We start from the raw sequence: 25547 nt of genomic DNA on the forward strand, positions 1-25547 counted from the left end.
GAAGCTATATCAAGATGAAACGTTCTCTTATAAAGGAAAACACATACACAAATGCAAAAGCCATTATTATTGTAATTTTGGTTTACAACACCCCCTTTTCATTTTCTACAGGATTCAAAGACAAAAGTACAATTTAAAATCTATGTTATCAGGCACTCAATGTATAAACATGTATTTGTGACAACAATAGCATAAGAGGATATGGAACTTTATAGAAGTATAGTTTATGTATGCAACTGAGGTTAAGTTGTTACTAATTCAAATTAGTTATAATTTTAAGATGGTACATGCAATTCCCATGGCAACCAAAACGAAAAGGAAAGAAAGGGGAAATAAAAAAATGTGACTACAAAATCCACTAAACAGCAAAGAGGACAGTAACAGAGGAAATGAGGCACAAAACAGCTTTATGACATAAAGAAAACAAATAGCAAATGGCAGATGTCAGAAGGTCTTCTTTTTCAGTATTTCTTTAAACTTTATTTGTTTATTTATTTTCAACTACTTTAAATGCAGGGTGGCAGAGGGAGAGACAGGTAGAGAGAGAAATGTACCATCCAATGGCTTACACCCAAAATGTGCACAACAGCTAGAACTCTGTCAAAACAAACAAACAAACAAACAAACAAAAAAAAAAACAGCTAGAACTGGTATATGTTTAAACTCAAGAGCCTGGAACTCTCTCTGTGTCTCCCATGAGGCTGGCAGTGGCACAAACATTTGAGCCACCCTTGGATGCTCCCAGGTTGCAATATCAGAAAGCCTTATCAGAATCAGGGTAGCTTGGACTCAAACTGGCACTCAGTTTTGGGATGTGGACATTCTAAGTGGGGGCTTAACACATTGTGCGACAATGTCCACCCTCCTTATCGAAACTTAAAAATGTGAATGCATTTGATCTTCAATGGAATACTTGGTATAATAGTTGAGAAATATGATCTATTTACATACTGTTTTCAAGAAACTTAACTACTTTTTGTTATTTTTTAAATCATTTGAAAGGAAGAGAGAGAGAGATGGAGACAGAGGGAGAACTCCCATCCCCACTCTCCAAATGCTCATCGTTGCTGAGGTGAGGCCAGGTGAAAACCAGGAATTAGAAACTCAGTCCAGGTCTCCAAGGTGAGGCACAGGGACTTAACTGCTTTAAATCTACATTGTCAGGCACTTGCTATGTGCAAGGTTCCTGAATACTATTAGCATCCATGTTGTCAACTGAAACCTAGAGATAGGAAGGCAGAAGGATTGTACGTATAAAAAACTCCCTCACATGGTCTGCAGCAGCAGGAAGCTAGAATCAGAAGCAGAGTTGGAAATGGATCCCTGGCACTCTGGTATGGGAGGCAGGCATCCTAAGCAGTGTCTTAACTGCTTTACAAAACACCTATGCTGAAACACGCTTTAGATATGAGAAAAATACTTTAAAAGTAAAACCCTGGTGGCCAGCACTGTGGCATAGCAGGTTAAGTCTCTTCCTGTGGCACTGGCATCCCGTAGAGGTGCCAGTTTACGTCCCAGCTGCTCCTCTTACAATTCAGCTATCTGCTTATGGCCTAGGAAAACAGTGGAAGGTGACCCAAGCGCTTCGGCCCCTGCAAGAAAATGGGAGACCTAGAAGCAGCTCTTGGCTACTGGCTTTGGATCAGCCCATCTCCAGCCATTGTGGTCATTTTAGGAGTGAGCCAGCAGGTGGAAGACTACTGTCTCTCTCTCTTTCTCTCTCTCTCTGTCTCTCAAATAAATAAATAAAACCTAAAAAACAAAAAGAAGAAGAAGAAAAAGAGAAGAAGTGAAACCCAGGGTATTGGTCATCTAAGAAAGGAAATGAGGGCATGATCATGCCAACAAAGGTGATCGTATCTTTCCCCTGCTGGCAGTAGAGATCTACTATGCCCAACCTGGGTGTTACCCTGGATACTCACCCCACCTTAGAGCCCTCACCAGAGCTCCCTGACCACACCTAGCACATGCCTGTGGGTATTCACTGAACGAGCAGACACTCCACTAAGCCACAGAGAAATAGTTCAAAGAAAACACAATAGTGGAGAAAACCTATAAGTATGTCCACAAGTGCTTGGAAATAAAGTACTTGAAAATAAATTCAAGAAACATGAACAAGGAAGAAAATATGACTCCTCCAAAGGAACACAACAACACTTCAGTATAAGAATGTGAAGATGAAGAGATTGATGAAATGCTCAAAATGGGATTAAAACGATGAATATTAGGATTACTCAGAAGCAATGAAGAGGGCCAGCACTGTGGCACAGCAGATTAAAGCCCTGGCCCAAAGCATCAGCATACTATATGGACACAGGTTCTAGTCTTAGTAGCTCCTCTGTTGATCCAACTCTCTTCCTTGACCTGAGAGAGCAGTAGAAGATGCCCAAGTCCTTGGGGAGACCTGCAAGAAGTTCCCTGCTCCTGACTTTGGGTTGGCTTATCTCTGGCTGTTGTGGCCATTTAGGGAGTGAACCAGTTGATGGAAGTCCTCTCTCTCTGTCTCTCTCTCTTTCTCTCTCTGTAACTGTCTTTTAAATAAATAAAAATAAATCTTTTAAAAAAGAGAACCAATGAGTATGAAATTCACAATTTAAAGAAATCTATACATGATATGGAAGAAAAATTCTCCCATGAGATTGAGATTTTGATGAGAAATGAAGCTGAAAAATTAGAAATGGAGAATTTAATACATCAAAAAATATAGTAGAAAGCCTTAACTACAGACTTGCTGAGGTAGAAGAAGGAATATCTGAACTGTAAGACAAATATTTGGAAATGTCTCAGTCATATCAAAAAAAAGAAGAAATTAGAAAAATTAGAAGCAGTGTTAGAGATGGGCAAACAACCTAACATATGGGTCTTAGGAGTTCCTGAAGGTATGGAAAGACAGAATAGATAAGAAGGCCTATAGTGAAACAATTACAGAAAACTCCCCTAATTTGAAGAAAGAAAGAGACATCTGAGTACATGAGGGACATAGAATTCCTAATAGACGTGACTAAAAATGATCTTCATCAGGATGGACACATTGTAGAAAAACTCTCCACAGTAATATGCATGACAGAAACACCAGTTTACTTTCAGATCATCCACAATTAGAGTCACAGTTGTTTTCTTATAAGAATCTCTAAGGCTAGGAGATGGAGAGACATAGAGCAAGCCTTAAGAGAAAAAAAAAATCTGCCCAGAATATTGTAACCTACTGAGCTGTATTTATGAATGAGGGTGAATAATGACACTTAAGGAATTTGTGATCACTTGTCCAGCCTCACAAAAGATGCTTAAGAATGTGCTACAAACAAACACAAAAAGATAATCATCACTATGAAAGAATGTGAAGGCAGAAAATCTCCCAGTAAAAATAAAATGGAAATTCAAAGTAAACAATGGAATATTTACAGAAAAGTGGCAAGGCTAAGTCATTACTATCAATAGTCATCTTGAATGTAAATGGACTAAATCCTCCAAATAAAAGATACTAATCAGCTGAATGCATTAAAAAATAACACCCACCTATTTGCTGCCTACAAGAAATACAGCTCACCATCAAAGATACAGGCAACTGAAACTGAAAGGATTGGAAATGATATTCCATGCTAAGGGAAAGCAAAAATGAGCAGGTGTAGCCATCCTAATATCAGACAAAGTAAACTTTAGTACAAAACTGTTAAAAGAGTCAAAGAAGAGCACTATGTAATGATTAAGGCATCAATTCAACAGGAAGATGTGATTATAATAATGTATATGCACCCAATGCCACATGGTACCTGGTTATTTAAAAGTATAAAGATATCAAACGATATTCCATAAGAATAGTAACTAAGTGGTTTGGGTAGGCATAACTATATCAGATTTCATAAAACTTTTATTCAAATACTTGTAATAGGCCAAGAAGGAATTTACACATCAATTTAATTAAAATGTCCACACAACAAGAAGATGTAACAATCAAAACATATATGCACCAAATGTCTGAATCCTTATACATACACTGCAACATTGATGGATTTTAAAAAAAAAAGAAATAGATAATTGCACCTTAACAGTTAAAATCTTTAGTTATCTCATCTTTAGTAATTGATAGAAGAGTGAAACAGAAGATCAATAAAGATTTAAGGGACTTGAATAGCATCATAAAACAGTTGGGTTTAACAGACACATATAGATCACTCCAGCCATAAAGACAGAAAGCAGAATTTTCTGAAGTGGATATAGAGCATTCTTCAAAATAGAAGGGCACAGACATGTTTTAAAAATTTAAAATGATTGAAAAAGTTCAAAGTACGTTTTCTGACCGCAATGGACTGAAGCTCGGGATCAAGGAAAAAGAAACCATGAAAATGCATAGGTATGTGTAAATTAAACTAAACATCTTTAAATAACAAATTGGAGAAAGGATAACAAGGGAAATTGGAGAAGACTTTGAGAAAAATGACACTATAACCTGTGAAACTTTATTAGATGCATAGAAAATATTGATATAAAGAAAATATTATCTGTATATTCACACACTAAAAAAAAATCTTAAATAGTTAACCTTAGAGTTAAAGTAACAAAAAAGGAATTAAAATGGAAGGGTGAAAACACTCAAAATTCTGAATTGGTGCACAAAATATTTGACAAAATTCAACAATATATTGATAAACACACTCAGGAAACTATAAATAGACAGAAAATTATCGTGAGAAAGGCCATATGTGAAAAAAAATTTCCAGATAATATATTTAATGGTAAAAGATGAAAAACTTTTCCTGTAACATCACAAATAAGACATGGATGTTTTCTTCTTTCACTACTCCTATTTATTTTGGTATTGGAATTTCTAACCACAGCATTAGGCAAGAGACATATAAATTGAGATATATAAATTGGAAGAAAACAATTAAAGCTATTTCTGCTCATAAATGATATAGTCTCCTAACCACACAGGGGCCAGCACTGTGGCACAGTGGGGAAAGCCACCACCTGCAGTGCTAGCATCCCCTATGGGTGCCAGTTCGAGTCCTGGCTGCTCCACTTCCAATCCAGCTCTCAGCTGTGGCCTGGGAAAACAGAAGAAGATGGCCCAAGTCCTTGGGCCCGTGTACTCAAGTGGGAGACCTGGAAGAAGTTCCTTGCTCCTTGCTTCGGATTGGCACAGCTCCAGCTGTTGCAGCCAACTGGGGAGTGAACTAGTGGATAGAAGACTTCTTTCTTTCTCTGCCTCTCCTTCTCTCTGTATGTAACTCTGACTTTCAAATAAAATAAATAAATCTTTTAAAAAAACAAGACAAAAAAAGATGACCTCACAGCCGAATCAATCTATAATTCAGTGCAATTCTTACCAAATTTCCAAGAATTTTTATTTTCATTTTTTTTGCTTGTTTGCTTGTTTTCTGAGAATAGTAACATCCATCCAAATAGTCAAACAAATTTTCAAAGGTCCTCTAATAGCCAAATGATCTTGAAAAAGAACAGGGACAAACCTTGGACTAGCACTTAAGACAATGGTTAGAATCCAGTGCCCCACATTTGAGTGCCTGGGTTTGACAACTGCTTTGCCTGCTGATTCTAGCTTTCTGCCATAGCAGACCCTGGGGAACAGTGGTTATGATTCAGGAAGTTAGTTTCCTGTCATTCACATGGAAGACATGAATTGAGTTCGTGGCTCTCAGCTTCAGCATTCCTGCTGGCTGTTGTAGACATTTAGGAAACAACAAATGGGACTGTTCTCTCTATGAGTGAGTGAATGTGTGTCTTTCTCTGCATCTTACTTAAATTTTAAAAAAAAAATAAATAAAAAGAACCAAATTTGAGAAATCACACTTTCCAATTGCAAAATGTACTTTAAGACTGTTTTAGTTATAATGCTATATGACCGGCTTAAAGGCAAACATATAAACCAATCAAATATAAAGAACCCCCAAACAAAGCCTTGTCCAAATACTCAATTAATATCTGACAGGTGTACTAAGACCACTTACTTTGGGAAAGGGCATTCAACAAATATCCACATGAAAGCTGAATATCGACATGCAAAAGAATGCTATTAGACCTGTGTCATACACTATGCACAAAATTCACCTAAAAACACATTTAAAATGCAAACCTAAGAGCTAAAACTAAAACTCCTACGTGAAAACATGGAGGTAAAGTTCATGATGTTGAATTTAGCAATGATTATTTGGTTATGGTACCAAAAGAATAGGCAAGCAAAGGGAAATATATTATTTGAACTTTGCCAAAATTAAAAATATTTGTCATCAAAGGACACTGTCAAACAAAAGCTAAGTCAATCTATGGAATGGAATAAAATAGTTGTTAGTTATGAATGAAAGGATTAATAACTAGATTACATAAATAACTTCTAAAATTTGATGAGAGAAACATAGAAGCAAACAATACAAAAATATTTGAACAGACATTTCTCCAAAGACATACAAATGAAAAATTAGTACTTGAAAACATGCTTAAATTTATTAGTGCTTAAGAGAATATAAATTAAAATCAAATGAATTATAATGTCATTATGATACACATTACTGGAAAACAAACAAAAACAGAAATCTTGGAGAAACTATGGATAAATTTGATCATTTGTACAATATTGGTAGCAATGTGAAATAGTTCAGCCACTGTGGAAAAGTATATACCACTGTCTTAAAAGGTGAAATCTAGAAATAAATAACATATGATCCAGTAATTTCACTTCTAGGTATACACTCAAAAAAATAACCAAACAGTAAGGACTTAAAGAGCAAATTTATACCAGTACTTGTAACAGTATTATAAACAATATTTAAAATGTGGAAATAACTCAGATGTCCATCAACAGATGAATGAATACACACAATTTATGTTCTTACATACAATGGAATCTTAGTCTTAAAAAGGAATTAAATTTTTCTGATGCATGTTACATTTTGATGGGCCTTGAAAGCATAATGATAAGTGAAAAAATCAGATACTGCAGGGAAAGTGTAGATGACTTCATTTATATGACCTACTTATATCAGTTGTTTAAATACAAACAGGAAGTAGAATACAGGCTAGAGGTACTCACAGACTGATGGAGAGGATACATGAGTTGATGCTTAATGAGTACAGCATCAGTATCCTGGATACTGAAAATATTCTAGAAATACATAGTGGTGATGATTGTACACCATTGTGAATGTATTTAATGCCACTGAATTACATACTTAAAATATTTTAAATGCATTTAATGTTGTGCATGTTTTAGCACAAATCTTTTCTTGAAGGAAGAAAAGGGCATCTTTCCTGTTTCTCACCAATAAGAGCACTAAGTCACAAAGTGAGTCTGTTTCTGAAAGTATCCAAAATCTCTTTGAGCTAATCATTAAATCCAACATTTCCTTGAGACAGAAGTGGCCCTAATAATAAATATGAGAAATAGTCACCTATGTGTTGTTATATTAAGAATACCCAGTGTCTCCAGATATGAGGGAGAAGGATTTTTTGCACATTTGATGTTCAAAGGAGTTTTAACATCTTGAAAAAAGTGATTCGGCAAATGACCATCACAGTGAGAAAGAAAAAACTTTTGACAAATTCCAGCACACCTCCAGGATAAAAATATTCAACATATTGATTGAAGGCAACTTACTTAATTTGTTCTAAGATGCAGAGGAAAAAGAATCCTCATATACAGGTGCTGAAATATTGAATTGCATACCATAAAATGCACATGATTATATGTTGATTAATTTTAATTAAAAAATTAGTGAGGCACCTGAGGACAGTAAAAGAAACCCTTATAAATTGCCGGGTAAAATATACAGTGATTTAGGCACTGAAAACTTTTGGCAGTTATGTAAGAAGTTAATATAAACTAAGCAAACAATAGGTATCTAGGAATAATGAAACCACATATACTCGCACAACAATTTGACAAGTGTTTATATTTATAGCAGTATCATTCTTAACAATCTCAAAGTGAGAATAGTACAAATTTCATTCAATCTGTGAAAATACAAATTGTGGCATATCCATGTAATAAATGACTACTATCAGGTATAAAATGAACCAGTTACTGACAAATGCTAAGTCACAAATGAACTTCAGAGACATTATGTTTAGTGATGAGAATCAGATACAAAAGACCCCGTTTCATATGATCCTACTTACATGAAAAATTCAGTTAAAGGCTAACACATAAAGACAGAAAGACTAGCTGTTGCCTAAAGCTATATCTGAGGATCCTGACTGATGGCCAAAGAGAAAGAAGTCTCTTTATAAGGTGCCTGAAATGTTCCCAAACTGGATTTTGATGATGATTGTGCAACCATATACATTTACTCAAAACCAAGATAACACTATTGCTGCCATGAAAATTTATTTTCCCATCCATCTCCCAGTGCACAAAATGTCAGGCTACTTCTAAAAGTCCGTGAAAATTGGAACTGAAAGATAAGCTCATTTTGATGCACAAGTTCTTGTAATCCATGCATGCTCATGTCTTCTTATGCAATGTGTTCTCTTTGTCTTTATTAATAATAAATATATATTCTAATACCATAACATTCCATAGTTGTAGTGAAACCAATAAATTCACTACAAAGTTAGTAAAATAATAAGAATACAACAAAAATCAGAATTCTTGGTATAAAATAGAGTACCCATAGGAATGCTAGGGGGTATGGCTTTAAGGTAGTGTGACTGAAAGGGATGGACAATAGGGGGGTATGAATTTCATAGTTTGAGAGAAGAATAGTATATATTCTAGAGATTCTGTATATCTTTCATAAGAAAATGCATAGAGGGATCAGCGCTTCAAGATAGTGGGTAAAGCCAACACCAGCAGTGTCAGCATCCCATATAGGTTCCAGTCAATTCCTTGCTGCTCCACTTCCAATCCAGCTCCCTGCTAATGCACCTTGGAAAGCCGTAGAAGATGGTCCAAGGCCATGGGCCCCTTCACCCACATAAAAGACCTGGAAGAAGATCCTAAACTCCTGGCTCCTGGCTTTGGATCAGCCCAGCTCCAACAGTTGCAACCATTTTGGAGTAAACCCACAGATGGAAGATTTTCTCTCTCTGTCTCTCTCTCTCTCACCCCCTGCTCCTGCCTCTCTGTAACTCTGTCTTTTAAATAAATAAAGAAATTTTAAATAAATAAAGAAATACTTTTTATGGAAAAAGGAAATGCATAGAACACTAAATCCCTAGTGTGTGCTCAGAAAACAACAACTATTACAATTTCTGACAAGTGGAGCTCTGAGGGAAAAGCTGTGGTAATTGCACAGGTGAATTACAGTTGTGTGGGAAAACTCTGTTCATGTCAAGAGAGTCTCTTGAATCAATCAAAGCATCTCGTGAGTTTATCAATCAAAATTACCTCATCTTTGCTAAAAGATTTACTTATTTGAAAGGTAGAATGACAAAGAGAGGGAGAGACAGAGAAAGAAAGCTCCAGCTGCTGGTTCCCCCACCCAATGCCCCAGCAGCCAGGCTTAGGCCAGGCCAAATCCTGGAGCCTGGAACTCCATCCTGGTCTCCCACATGTGTATCAGGGGTCCAAGTACCTGGGCCATTTTCTGCTGCCTTCCAAGGCACATTAGCAAGGTTCTGGATTGGAAGCACACAACCAAGATTCAAACAGGGCCTCATATGGAATGCTGGCATTGCAGGTAGCGGATGACCCTGCTGTGCCACAACGTCAGCCCATAAAATTACCTTGTTTTTGAGCAGAAAATTTATGTGTCATTTGTAGAGATGTTACTATTATCTCAATGGATCCAGAAGATCTGTTTTTAATAACTACAGGTTATATTCTACTGTGAATTCTTATTTTACTTCCATATATATTATTAGATTAATCTTACTATATGTATGTGGAACGGACATAATGTGATGTCTTCATATACTCGTCTTAGCATGAAATAAAAGTTAATACATAATGAATTTCACTTTGATTTTTAGTGAAAGCAATGTCTTACAACTCCTTACATTAAGTTATTATATACGGAGAACAGTATTACTATTAGAAAAGAAGACATGCTTAAGGATCCTGTATCCTTGCCTTTCTATAAGAATTTAAGAAAAAAGCTGTTTGTCTCTTCAAATTACTTTTTTGAGACAAAGACAATACAGCTCATGGAGCATCTGAGTATAAAATATTCATCAAGTACTATAATTGTCTTTTCAATAATATATCTCTGTTACTTTATAAATTTTAGCCAAATACAAATATTACATTATTACTTTCCTATTATTTAGAACTATAAAAGTTTATTAAGCAAAGATCTTTTCTCTAGGCAAAGAATTACTAGAAAAATAAGATACTTAATTGTCCGCCACAAGCTAATGGAATGTACTTTTTCTATGAGCTACTCAACATATCTTTCTATTCTACACCCAAGATAACTGGAATTTTCTTCTTTAACTTTTACCACACATTTTAATAGAAACTCCAGTGTACTAAAACCAGTTAAAAAACAGGGAAAGATAATGTCATACTTAGTAATTGAAATCATTTTTATTTTTATGATTAGAGATAACTATTGATTGCTGGTAATCACTTCTAATGTTGTAGCCTTAAATATTTAGTTATTTGTTAGATTGAATGTTTAATATATTTACAACTCTTTATTGAAACAAAATTCCTGACCATGTCACAATTTTTCTCTCTTACAGAGAGCTTCAAACTGAATGTATTTTATAGTATTTTAAAAATTTTTATCTCTTCTAGTTTCCATAAATTAATGAGAAAAAAACTATATGATTTGGTGAATTTAATCTATTTATAGTGTATAGCATTTTGATGTGAGTTTAATCAAGCATCTACCGAGAGCAATGCTTTGGTTATTTTGAAAATTCTAGCTTTATTTTAATATGTGACTCTTGAGAGAACATAGTCTTATTTATGACAAGATTTAGTCTGGGCCTTGCTTAATGCAAGTTTTTAAAAGAAAACCAAAAGAAAGTATTATGATCTGAAAATCACAAATTAAGAATAACAATGGGCCTTTCTTCTGACTCTCCTTTAATGAGCTAATTTGGCTTTGCCTATTAACATGATCTCCTCTGTGCTATTTAGGAAATTTGCCTAGCCCTATCAAATTCATTCAGCATATATTAATAAAACAGGTCTACTGATGAGTCTTCTATTAAATTTGTTGGATTCAAAGAAAAAATAAATAAGCTGGCTTGTAGACTTATTAATGGCTTCAAATACATATTTGTTTACAATTCGTGCTTAAAAAGTAGCTGAGATCTTGTGAATCTTAAAAAAATTTGCTTCATTATATATAGAAAAGGTATTAATTGAGCACATCAGTGTATCTGTGTCAGACACTAGATTGAAAACATAAAATACAAATCAAAGTGCAAGCAAAAAGCTTACATTTAATTTTGTAAAGATAGCTAATATAACAGTAAAATTTATAACAGAATAATCTGAATTTATTAATTCTCTTGGAAGATTTTCCTATATTTTTTCAATAGGATCTGTTCACACCAGAAAAAAAATTCAATTCAGTTTATTAACAGTTAGCATATCATCTCTAAATGAAGCTCATTGCAATCTAAAATGGGCCCTGTGAGGAGCTAATGAGCAAGCTCCTGCCTTATATTGACAATTAATCAGGCATAAAAGCATTTAGGAGCAGGACCCATTGACAAGCATGTAGGCTTAGACAGACTTCAGTGAAACATGATATGTGAACATATTTGTCTAATTGTACATCGGGTTTTTGAACAGATTCCCACCAAAACACTTAATTATCTACAGAGGTGATGCATCCGTTTCAGAATCCGTAGGAAGCTTTTTGGTTTGCTGTAACCATATATAATGGATTAAATGAAGTTTTATTAGGCTTTGTAGCTAGTTTTCCTATTTTAATTGCTATAGCAACGTGAAGCCAAAGTTGGATCATTGGATAGAGTAACTGAGCAATTAGAAGCAACCATCATTGTGTTCTGATGGAATTATCTTTGACCCTTAAGGGGAAAAAATCAAGTATTTAAAATAACTGGAAATCTAGAAGGTGGAAAAATAATTTATATTTTATATTTAAATAGGAAATTAAAATCAATTTATATTATATTTCTCTTTTGAAAGTTTATAGCTTAAAACATTCAAAATGTGTATAGTATGTCAACTATGAGCACATTAAATGATCGCTTTATATCTTAATGAATTATTTACAACTTATTTCACCTTGATAAATGGTAGAAGGGAAATAAAACAAATGCTTATTATAAGGTTTTTTTAATTTCAAAAAATTTTGATTCACTTTTATTATTTTATAACATTTAAGGCATCTATGTTTAGCTTGCTAATGGATCAAATTATGTAATGATCTCCCTCTACTTCCTTTCCAACATGTGGTTTAGGTCTTCTCATGGTTTAATATTTAAATTTCTGCTACAATAAAAGGAAAACAAAATGTATTATTTTAAGAGTTGTAGCTAAATATAGGACTTGCATATCATCAAAGATGAAATAGTTCCCAGTGTTTTTATTGTGTCCTTACCTACAGATATATTCATTGCACTAAAATGTTATCATATTAATATTTTATTTAGATATCAACTTTCTTAGTTTAGAAACTTGATTTTCCCTTTGAAAGGGGATTCAATAAACAATATTGCCTCCTTGGGGCCAGAATTGTGGTGCAATTTGTTAAGTCACCATTTTTGATGCCAGCATCTCATATCTGAGCATCTACTGGAGTCCTGAATGCTCTGCCTCTGATTCAGATTTGTGCTGATGTGCCTGGAAGTAGGGAAAGGAAGAATCACATATATCAGCCTCTGCCATCCTTACCAAAGTCAACCGTGGTATTTCTGGCTACTGCCTTCAACCTGCCCTGCCCTGGTTGTCGAAGCCATTTGAGGGTTAAACAAAGACAGAAGAATTCTCTCTCTCTCTCTCTCTCTCTCTCTCTCTCTCTCTATATATATATATATATATATATATATATATATATACACATATATGTCTTTTCAGATGAATATTTTTGAAGAAGTACATTGCTTCTTTTAAATTTGCCAGGAAGATTTCACAAGCGTTAAAAGAACGGGAAATAACAGAAAAGGGAGAAAGTTAATTCCAGGATGAAACTGAATAAGGAGATGAGAGGAAAAAAGAGAAAGGCAGAGACACAATAAATAAAAACAATTTTGGAAATAACTAGAAATTAGAAGAGTTGATGCTTTCTAGAAGATAGAGACTACTTACTATAAGGGACAATTTCTTTATAATGTATTGAAGTATGAATTTGCACACAAGACAAATAAATACATCATTAATTTATAAGAGTTTGAATGAAATTATTACTTTATATTTTAGCTATATTTAACTGAAAATAAGACTATAATTGTTAAGAATAGCTTACACACTAAGGTTTGAGGGAGAAATAGAAATATTTGCCAAGTAAGATAAAATCACTCCCCAGAGAAGGGACAGTCTCTTCAACAAATGGTCCCAGGAAAATTGAATCTCCATGTGCGGAATTATGAAAGAACACCTGTACCCTACATCTTATAAACATAAATCAACTCACAATTGATCAAGGATATTAACCTAAGACCATTAAATTACTACAGGAAAACACTGGGGAAACTCTGTAAAGACATTGGGATAGGCAAAGACTTCTTGGAAAAGACCCCAGAAACACAGGGAATAAAAGCAAAAACGGATAAATGAGTTTACATCAAGCTAAAAATCTGCACAGCAAAGAAAACAGTCATCAAATTTGAGATTTGGAGCTGATACCACTTGATAGAGTGGAACTTCCTCGTTAAATGCTGGCTAAATCTCAGGTTTGTAGCAGTCCACCTTACTGGTGGACACACACCTTAGCCAAGATCAAATTAAAACACTGTTATCTGTGAGACAGCATTCAGCCTTGACCTCAAGCAAGCTGAGGATAAAAAAACACAGAGAACAAAGACTCACAGAAATGTGGAGATGCAAAAGTGTCTATGACAGAAGTAGATAATCCCACTGAGGATTCAAATGAAGATGAAATCCTTCATTGTGTATAAATATCATCAAGAGAATAAAATGTTACAATGAAGGACAATTAACTTTTAGATGATGCAATGAGATAACTCATTAAGTCTTTGAAATTCAAAATAAAACAATAAATTAAGATTAAAATGAAATTGGGTGAGATAATCTGTGAAGAAACTTTTATTCAACTGAAGGGTAATTTGGAAATATTTCTAAAAAATACAAAATCAAATATGAAAATTTAGATTCTGAAATCTTGCATTTATTATTTTTAGGGATTTATCCTACAAATACATCATTAGTATGAGTCTCACATTTGACTGATTTCTGGCAGAATTGTTTGTAACAATAAAAATATTGGACGCAAATTAGATACATACCACAAAGAAACCACTTAATGAATTTTGGAATTTATTTAATGCAACTTTGCATAACCATTAAAAAACTGGGGGACATATTTATATAAATGTGAATAAAGTTCTCTAAGATGTTTTTGGTGAAACAAAAGTTATTGTGCCAAAATTGTGCAATAAAATGTATTTCAAAAACACTTAGAATTTTAGAGAAATACAAAATTAAATGTGCATGGAAATCAATGAATTCATAGAATTGTGTGGGAAACTTTGGGGTTAATTATGTGAAAAACAGGAGTTATTTTCCCAAAATGCAGAAGGAATTTACAATGATATGAAAATTATAAAATACTGAAATAAAAGAGAGAAGAGATTCAGCCTAAAATATGTGGTATTCATAAGAAGGACACCAGGAAAATAAAATAGAACTAATAATATAATGAAAAAAGAATTTCTTGAGCTGAAGAAATCCTGTAAACTAAAACTGTTCACTGAATGACAGGCAACGTTGTCAACATATGGAGTCCATACTTTGAAATGTAAGAACAAAGGAAAAAATATTTTATCTACCAGCTAAGTAAGGAAACTTTACCTACAAAGGAAAAGATCCGATTTCAAATTTCATATTTTCAGCATTAAATCATAAATAAATCATTGTCACAGCAAATAATTATCATGATTTTGAAATGTTCTCCCAAAATTATTATTCCCATATCATACATGTGTTAAATGCTGATAGAACAGTCTCATAAATTAATAATAAGTATATGAGAAAAACATCACAGTTTAATTCACTCCATTACAAAAGAGCAAAGCTACATCATCCATGACCCCTGAAACCGGAGGCTGCTGTGAGAGTGAGGTGAGAGCTGACTGCTGCATTGGTGTCACTGGTGATATTGCCTGAGGGACAGCATTGTGGACCACACTGAGTCTAAGATAAAACTGCAGTGTGTGGCAGAGTACCTCCCAATCCAGTATAGGTAGGAAATGCACATTTCCTTCTCCTGATCCCCTGACAAGGGCACCTGGCAACTGGCAGGGAGATGGTATCATCTTGACACCGATAGAGTCGGCAGTGACTCTCTCCTGCAAAACGGGGATTTTAGCAGAAGGAAAATCTGTGTTTCCCATTGCCTTTGAGTCTCGTTGGGAGGGCTGACACAGGGCTGGGCACCCACTTAGAACAGTGAGCTATCCCGTACTCTCAACCTATCACAGGTTTGGGTCTGAAACTGCCAGGTAGAGCACCCATAGTAGATTAGCTTGAGAAACAGCTCTGCTCTCTCTCTAGACAAGACACAAAGATTATACACAAAAACACAGAAAGGTAGTCATCATTATGAAAGAATATGAGGGGGCGGATCCAAGATGGCGAATAGTGAGGGTGCGCACCAATAGTCCAGGAAAAGATAGTTTAATAAAAGTGGAGTTACTGTAGCCTCAGGCAAAGACTCAAGGAAAAAAAACTGTAGAGGAAACGATTCAGGATCTAGTGGATGTGACACAGAGGACCTACGGGGAGCCCACCGCATGGAAGCCCAACCACGGGAGCCAAGCCGCAGAATCTCGCCAGTGCAGGAACAGGAGGTAAGACAAAAACCTCAGAAATCCAAGACATTGATGGGGAAAGGCAGAGGCCTGAGACCCCACTGTGGAAAGTTCACCAGGCTGACTGGAGGAGAGAAAAGAAAAAAACGAATATATCAGGGGAACCGGCATGGACACTAGCCTGTCTCTCCACTCACCTTACAAAGCCGAGCAAGACAAAGAGCAGGCACCATTTTACATATGTAAAGCAGCAACCTCGAGTAGCCAAGCAGAAAAACTTGACTCTGGTCAGCAGAAATAACAGGAGGTTAGAATCTAGTGAAAGCAGGTGGAGCTAACGATCTGAGACTGTGAAAATCCGAGGGGGGGTGAGCTAACTCACCAAACTCTGTAACCATGGGACTTTGGAGCAATTTGAGAACACATTAAGGGCTGCATAAAATCTTTGTGTGGTCCCAGGGGTAGATCAAACGAATACCCACAGAGGCTAGATTTCAACTACCCTCAATTCCACTCAGCTGTGCGGAATTACTTCCCAACTGAGTCAAAAAAAAAAAAAAAAAAAGAAAAAGAAAAGAAAAAGAAAGAAAGAAAGAAAAAAAAGAGAGAGAGCAAGCAAGGGAGAGAACAATCTGGGTGAGTCACCTTTGGCACACCCTTAAATCTGAAGAATCAAACAGAGCTCTCTGGCCACACCCATCACAGACTCTAAAGATCCATCAAAGCAGCCCACTTAATCTAGAGGCATAGTATGACGAGAAAAAAACACCACAGCAAAAAAAAAAAAAAAAAAAAAAAACCATAAATTGTCTACAATATGCCAAATAACAAACGCAGAAACTGAGGTAACAAGAGCAAGAAAGTCACTATGATGCCCCCAAATGAACAAGACACCCCAATTCAAGATTATGAAGATGAAGAGATAGAGGAAATGCAAGAAGCGGATCTCAAAAAGTTGATAAGAACATTAAGAAGTTCCCAAAAACAAATTCTTGAACTACAGAAAACCTTAATGGACAAGACAGAAAATCTCTCACGCAAAAATGAAATATTAAGGAGGAATCAAAGTGAAATGAAACAACTAGTAGAACATGGAACTGTGATAGTGACGAGAAACCATAATGAAATGAAGAACTCAATAGATCAAATGACAAACACATTGGAGAGCCTTAAAAACAGAATGGGTGAAGCAGAAGAGAGAATATCGGAATTAGGAGACAGAGAACAGGAAAGGAAACAGTCAAACCAAAGAAAAGAAGAGGAAATCAGAAATCTAAAAAAATATTGTCGAGAATCTACAGGATACTATTTAAAAACCCAACATTCGGGTCCTAGGAGTTCCTGAAGGCATGGAGAGGGAGAAAGGATTAGAAGGCCTTTTTAGTGAGATACTAGCAGAAAATTTCCCAGGTTTGGAGAAGGACAGAGACAACCTAGTACAGGAAGCTCATAGAGTCCCTAATAAACATGATCAAAAGAGATCCTCACCATGACACGTCGTAATTAAACTCACCACAGTGAAACATAAAGAAAAGGTCTTAAAATGTGCAAGAGAGAAACGTCAAATCACTCTCAGAGGATCTCCAATTAGACTCACAGCTGACTTCTCAGTAGAAAACCTACAAGCTAGGAGGGAATGGCGAGATATAGCCCAGGTACTAAGAGAGAAAAACTGCCAGCCCAGAATATTATATCCTGCAAAGCTCTCATTTGTGAATGAAGGTGAAAGAAAGACCTTTCACAGCAAACAGAAATTGAAAGAATTTGTTGCTACTCATCCAGCCCTGCAAAAGATGCTTAAAGATGTGTTACACACAGAAACACAGAAACACGGTCACCAATATGAAAGAAGGTAAAGGAAGGAAACCTCACAGCAAAAGATCACAGGAATCTCAAAGCATATATTAGAAAATATCTTTGGCAAATGGCTGGGCAAAGTTACTCCTTCTCAATAGTCACATTGAATGTTAATGGCCTGAACTGTCCAGTTAAAAGACACCGATTGGCTGATTGGGTTAAGGAACAAAACTCATCTTTTTGCTTTACAAGAAACACATCTTTCCAACAATGATGCATACAGACTGAAAGTGAAAGCCTGGAAAAAGATATACCACGCCAACAGAAATGTAAAAAGTGCGGGCGTAGCCATCTTAATATCGGACAACACAAACTTTACCACAAAAACTGTTAGGAGAGACAAAGAGGGGCACTATATAATTATTAAGGGATCCATTCAAGAGGAAGATATAATGATTATCAATGTATATGCACCTAATTACAGGGCACTGGTTTATTTAAAAGACTTGTTAAGGGATTTAAAGGGAGACTTAGACCCCAATACAATAGTACTGGGGGACTTCAATACTCCACTCTCAGAGATAGACAGATCAACAGGACAGAAGATGAACAAGGAAACAGTAGATTTAAATGACACTATAGCCCAAATGGATCTAACAGATATCTACAGAACATTTCATCCTACATCTAAAGACTTTACATTCTTCTCAGCAGTACATGGAACCTTCTGTAGGATTGACCACATACTAGGCCATAAAGCAAGTCTCAGCAAATTCAAAAGAATTAGAATCATACCATGCAGCTTCTCAGACCACAAAGGAATGAAATTGGAAATTAGCAACTCGGAAATCCCTAGAGCATATGCAAACACATGAGGATTGAACAACATGCTCCTGAATGAACAATGGGTCATAGAAGAAATTAAAAGAGAAATCAAAAATTTTCTGGAAGTAAATGAGAATAACAGCACATCATACCAAAACCTATGGGATACAGCAAAAGCAGTGTTAAGAGGAAAGTTTATATCAATAGGTGCCTACATCAAGAAATTGGAAAGGCACCAAATAGATGAGCTTTCAAGTCATCTCAAGGATCTAGAAAATCTGCAGCAAACCAAACCCAAATCCAGTAGGAGAAGAGAAATAATTAAAATCAGAGAAGAAATCAATAGGATTGAATAAAAAAAAATTACAAAAATCAGCCAAACGAGGAGCTGGTTTTTTGAAAAAATAAACACAATTGTCACCCCATTGTCCCAAATAACTAAAAAAAGAAGAGACCCAAATCAATAAAATCAGAGATGAAAAAGGAAATGTAACAACAGACACCACAGAAATAAAAAGAATCATCAGAAATTACTACAAGGGCTTGTATGCCAGCAAACAGGGAAATTTATCAGAAATGGACAGATTCCTGGACACATATAACCTACCTAAATTGAGCCAGGAAGACATAGAAAACCTAAACAGACCCATAACTGACACAGAAATTGAAACAGTAATAAAGGCCCTCCCAACAAAGAAAAGCCCAGGGCCAGATGGATTCACCGCTGAATTCTACCAGACATTTAAAGAAGAACTAACTCCAATTCTTCTCAAACTATTCAGAACAATTGAAAAAGAGGGAATCCTCCCAAATTCTTTCTATGAAGTCAGCATCACCTTAATTCCTGAGCCAGAACAAGATGCAACATTGACAGAGAATTACAGACCAATATCCCTGATGAACATAGATGCAAAAATACTCAATAAAATTCTGGCCAATAGAATGCAATAACACATCAGAAAGATCATCCACCCAGACCAAGTGGGATTTATCCCTGGTATGCAGGGATGGTTCAACGTTCGCAAAACAATCAACGTGATACACCACATTAACAGACTGCAGGAGAATAACCATATGATTCTCTCAATAGACGCAGAGAAAGCATTTGATAAAATACAACACCCTTTCATGATGAAAACTCTAAGCAAACTGGGTATGGAAGGAACATTCCTCAATACAATCAAAGCAATATATGAAAAACCCACGGCCAACATCCTATTGAATGGGGAAAAGTTGGAAGCATTTCCGCTGAGATCTGGTACCAGACAGGGATGCCCACTCTCACCACTGCCTTCAATATAGTTCTGGAAGTTTTAGCCAGAGCTATTAGGCAAGAAAAAGAAATTAAAGGGATACAAATTGGGAAGGAAGAACTCAAACTATCCCTCTTTGCAGATGATATGATTCTTTATTTAGGAAACCCAAAGAACTCTACCAAGAGACTACTGGAACTCATTGAAGAGTTTGGCAAAGTAGCAGGATATAAAATCAATCCACAAAAATCAACAGCTTTTGTATACACAGGCAATGCCATGGCTGAGGAAGAACTTCTAAGATCAATCCCATTCTCAATAGCTACAAAAACAATCAAATACCTTGGAATAAACTTAACCAAGGATGTTAAAGATCTCTACGATAAAAACTACAAAACCTTAAAGAAAGAAATAGAAAAGGATACTAAAAATTGGAGAAATCTTCCATGCTCATGGATTGGAAGACTCAATATCATCAAAATGTCTATTCTCCCAAAAACAATTTATTCATTCAATGCAATACCAACCAAGATACCGAAGACACTCTTCTCAGATCTGGAAAAAATGATGCTGAAATTCATATGGAGACACAGAAGACCTCGAATAGCCAAAGCAATCTTGTACAACAAAAACAAAGCTGGAGGCATCACAATACCAGATTTCAGGACATACTACATGGCACTTATCAAAACAGCATGGTACTGGTACAGAAACAGATGGATAGACCAATGGAACAGAATAGAAACACCAGAAATCAATCCAAACATCTACAGCCAACTTATATTTGATCAAAGATCCAAAATCAATCCCTGGAATAAAGATAGTCTATTCAATAAATGGTGCTGAGAAAATTGGATTTCCACGTGTAGAAGCATGAAGCAAGACCCCTACCTTTCACCTTACACAAAAATTCACTCAACATGGATTAAAGACTTAAATCTACGACCCAAAACCATCAAATTATTAGAGAGCATTGGAGAAACCCTGCAAGATATAGGTACAGGCAAAGACTTCTTGGAAAAGACCCCAGAAGCACAGGCAGTCAAAACCAAAATTAACATTTGGGATTGCATCAAATTGAGAAGTTTTTGTACTTCAAAAGAAACAGTCAGGAAAGTGAAGAGGCAACTGACAGAATGGGAAAAAATATTTGCAAACTATGCAACAGATAAAGGGTTGATAACCAGAATCTACAAAGAAATCAAGGAACTCCAAAACAACAAAACAAACAACCCACTTAAGAGATGGGCCAAGGACCTCAATAGACATTTTTCAAAAGAGGAAATCCAAATGGCCAACAGACACATGAAAAAATGTTCAAGATCACTAGCAATCAGAGAAATGCAAATCAAAACCACAATGAGGTTTCACCTCACCCCGGTTAGAATGGCTCACATTCAGAAATCTACCAACAAGAGATGCTGGAGAGGATGTGGGGAAAAAGGGACACTAACCCACTGTTGGTGGGAATGCAAACTGGTTAAGCCACTATGGAAGTCAGTATGGAAATTCCTCAGTCTGGAAATTCTAACTCCACCATTTGGGGTAAGTCCGATTGAGCATGTCCGAAATTGTACATCTCCTACTTCTCTTTTTCCCACTCTTATATTTAACAGGGATCACTTTTCAGTTAAAATTTAAACACCTAAGGATAATTTTGTGTTAATTACAGAGTTCAACCACTAGTATTAGAACAACAACAACAACAACAACAAAATACTAAAAAGGATAAAGTATTTCATTGTACATCAACAGTCAGGGCAAGAGCTGATCAGGTCATTGTTTCTTATAGTGTCCATTTCACTTCAACAAGTTTCCCCTTTGGTGCTCAGTTAGTTATGCTGATCAGGGAAAACAAATAATATTTGTCAATTTGGGACTGGCTTAATTCACTCAGCATGATGTTTTCCAGATTCCTCCATCTTGTTGCAAATGACCAGATTTCATTTTTTTTGACTGCTGTATAGTATTCTATAGAGTACATTTCCCATAATTTCTTTATCCAGTCTACTGTTGATGGGCATTTGGGTTGGTTCCAGGTCTTAGCTATTGTGAATTGAGCTGCAAGAAACTCTTAAGAGATTTTAGTAAAGTTTCAGGATATAAAATTAACACACAGAAACCAAATACCCTTTGTATACAAAGAAAATTCCATGAATGAGAAAGAACTTATAAGATCTGTCCGATTCACAATAGCTGCAAAAAATGTAAATACCTTGAAATAAATTTAACCAAGGAAGTGAAGGATCTCTATGATGAAAATTGCAGAACACTAAAGAAAGAAATAGAGAAAAACACAAAATATGGAAAATCTTCCATACTCATGGCTTGGTAAAATTAATAGCATCAAAATGTCTGTACTACCAAAAGCAATTTATAGATTCAATGCAATTCCAATCAAAATATAAACAACATTTTTCTCATATCTAGAAAAACAAGGTGCTAAAATTCATTGGAAACACAAAAGCTAAAACAGTCTTAAACAACAAAAGCAAAGCTGGAGGCTGCACAATACTGTATCTCAAGATATACTACGGGGAAGTTATAATCAAAACAGCCTGGTACTGGCCCAGAAATAGACATATAGACCAATGGAACAGATTAGAACCACCAGAAACAAATCCACACACCTACAACCAACTAATGTTCGACAAAGGAGGTAAAATCCAACCCTGCATAAAGGACCATTTCTTCAACAAATGGTGCTGGAAAAATTGGATCTCTGCATGCTCAGTATGAAACAAGACCCGGATCTTACTTACACCTTCTATAACAATCTACTCAAAATGGATTAAAAATCTAAATCTATGATCTGATAGACTCAAATTAGTAAAAGAGGACATTGGTAGATTGCTGCAAAATTTTGGCATAGCAAAGACTTCTTGGGAAAGAGCACAGAAGCACAGTCAACTAAATAAAAGTACACAAATGGTTTTACATCAATCTAAGAGGCTTCTGCACTGCAAAGGAAACATTTAACAGGGTAAAGAGGCAATTGACAGAAGTGAAGAAACTATTTGCAAATTATGCCACTAATAAATGAGTAATAACCAGAATCTACAAATAGCACAATAAACTCAACATTAAAAAACTAAACAATCCAGTTAAGAAATGGGCAAAGTACTTGAACAGGCTGAAATTCGAATGACCTACAGATACATGAAAAATGTTCAGGATGCTTAGCCATCAGGGAAATGCAAATAAAAAATACAATGACATTTCAATTTACCCCAGTTAGAATAGTAATTATGTAAAAATTAAAAAAAAAACAAATAAATGCTAGTGAAGATGAGCTGGAAAATCTTCTCTAATCCACTGTTCATGGGAACACAAGCTAGCACAACCATTGTGGAATTCAGTTTTGGGTTTCCTCAGAAATCTGAATGTAGATGCACCATATGACCCAGCCATCTCACTCCTGGGAGGTTATCCAAATGAAATGAAGTCAGCATATGAAAGAATTATCTTTACCTTCAAAGTTTATTGTAGCTCAATTCATATGAGCTAAGATATACAATAACTGGAAAACCCATCAAATGATGACTGAATTAAGAAAATTTGGTACATATACACTATGTAATATTACTCAGTCATTAAAAAGAACAAAATCCTGCCTTTTGCAATAAAATGCATACAACTGGAAACCATTATGCTTAGTGAAATAAGCCAATCCCCAAAAGACAAATACCATATATTTTCCCTGTTCTGTGGTACTCTATAGAATACAAAATAGTAATGTATAATTATTTGCACTGCAATCTGCATAAAATTATTTCTGTGCATAAACACTTGAGAGGAAATGGCTTAAAGTCTAAACGAATTTAATTATTATCATATAACCACACAGGAAATGTTTAGATGTTACATTGTCATTGCTTATATTCCATTGAAATTATGAATTACTAATTGGCCAAAAACTCTATGTGGTTTAAATGTGCATTTACACATTCAATTATCGTTTATAGCTGTTGTCTATATTACCACTGAACAAGGGACTCTTTTTTTTCTTTTCTTTTCTTTCTTTTTTTTTTTTTGACAGATAGAGTTAGACAGTGAGAGAGAAAGACAGAAAGGTCTTCTTTCCATTGGTTTTCTCCCCAATGGCCGCTATGGCTGGAGCTATGCCAATCCAAAGCCAGGAGCCAGGTGTTTCCTCATGGTCTCCCATGCAGGTGCAGGGGCCCAAGCACTTGGGCCATCCTCTACTGCCTTCCCTGGCCACAGCAGAAAGCTGGACTGGAAGATGAGCAACTGGGACAGAATCGGTGCCCATATGGGATGCTGGCACCGCAGACAGAGGATTAACCAAGTGAGCCATGGCTCTGGCCCCAAAAGGGACTCTGCCTTTTACTTGTTAAACTTTTTATTTGGATGAAGTGTTAAGCCTTTTTACTGTAATGTAAATTTAAAATATTTTTTTTTCTTTTTTTTTTTTTTCTTTTTATTTTTTTTTTATTTTTTTGACAGGCGGAGTGGACAGTGAGAGAGAGAGACAGAGAGAAAGGTCTTCCTTTTGCCGTTGGTTCACCCTCCAATGGCCGCCGCGGTAGCGCGCTGCGGCCGGCGCACCGCACTGTTCCGATGGCAGGAGCCAGGTGCTTATCCTGGTCTCCCATGGGGTGCAGAGCCCAAACACTTGGGCTATCCTCCACTGCACTCCCTGGCCACAGCAGAGAGCTGGCCTGGAAGAGGGGCAACCGGGACAGGATCGGTGCCCCGACCGGGACTAGAACCCGGTGTGCCGGCTCCGCAAGGCGGAGGATTAGCCTGTTGAGCCACTTTACCTAAAAAAAAAAAAGAAAGGTGGAAGGAAAGTGGGTGTGAGGGAAGGAGGAGAATACAGTTATGTTCTTAGAATTTTATCTATAAATAATATTTAACCCATTAAAATAAAATAAAATTAAAATTAACAATTAAATAAAAATTAAAAGAGAAAAGCTACTTTCATTATTTCATACAAAGTAAACTTAATGATGAAAAATTATTGATGTATTTGTAGGAATGATATTTGCAAAAATTTGATAAAAATTATATCCTATATATTTGAGTGCTAAATTATATATTTCTGACATATAAGAGTAGGGGCCTAAGCTGCCACTTGCAACATGGGCATCCCATAAAGGAGCTGATTCGTATCCTGACTATTCCACTTCCAACCTATTTCCCTGGTAATCACCTGGAAAAGCTTAAAAGATGGCCCAAGCGTTTGGGCTCCTGGCACACACGTAGAAGGCTCAGATGAAGCTCCTGGCTTAGGCCTGGCCTAACCTTCTCTGTTGTTTCTTTCCGGGGACAGAACCAATGAATGGAAGATCTGTGTGTGTGTGTGTGTCCCTCTCTCTGTAACTCTGGATTTCAAAAAGATAAATAAATCTTTTTTTAAAAAAAAATATAAGGACAAAGTAGGAAATAGACAAATTACTTTGAGAAATTCACATCCATTTGTACCTTTGACAAGACAATAATAAATATAAAGTAATTAAAAATGTAATCCAAGATTGAAACCATAGGTGTACATAAACATCTCAACAACAGAAAATGCATTATTCCTTGTTTACATGAAAGTTTAATATCTTCAAAATTTGATTATCTCCACCTCCACATGCATAAAACATATTCTGTGATAAGAAAGCAATAGAATTAGTAAATAATATTTTTAACTGATAATACAAATAAGCATTTTAAAATCAGAAAACTAAATATCTCTTGAGTCAACTGAATATCAGCTTTTTATGGTGGGAATTATCACTATGCTCTTAAACCTCTATATATAAAAATGAAATTTATTCACCTTATATACATTTA

The sequence above is a fragment of the Lepus europaeus genome, chromosome 13 (assembly GCF_033115175.1).
Source record: "Lepus europaeus isolate LE1 chromosome 13, mLepTim1.pri, whole genome shotgun sequence".
Lineage (NCBI taxonomy): Eukaryota > Metazoa > Chordata > Mammalia > Lagomorpha > Leporidae > Lepus > Lepus europaeus.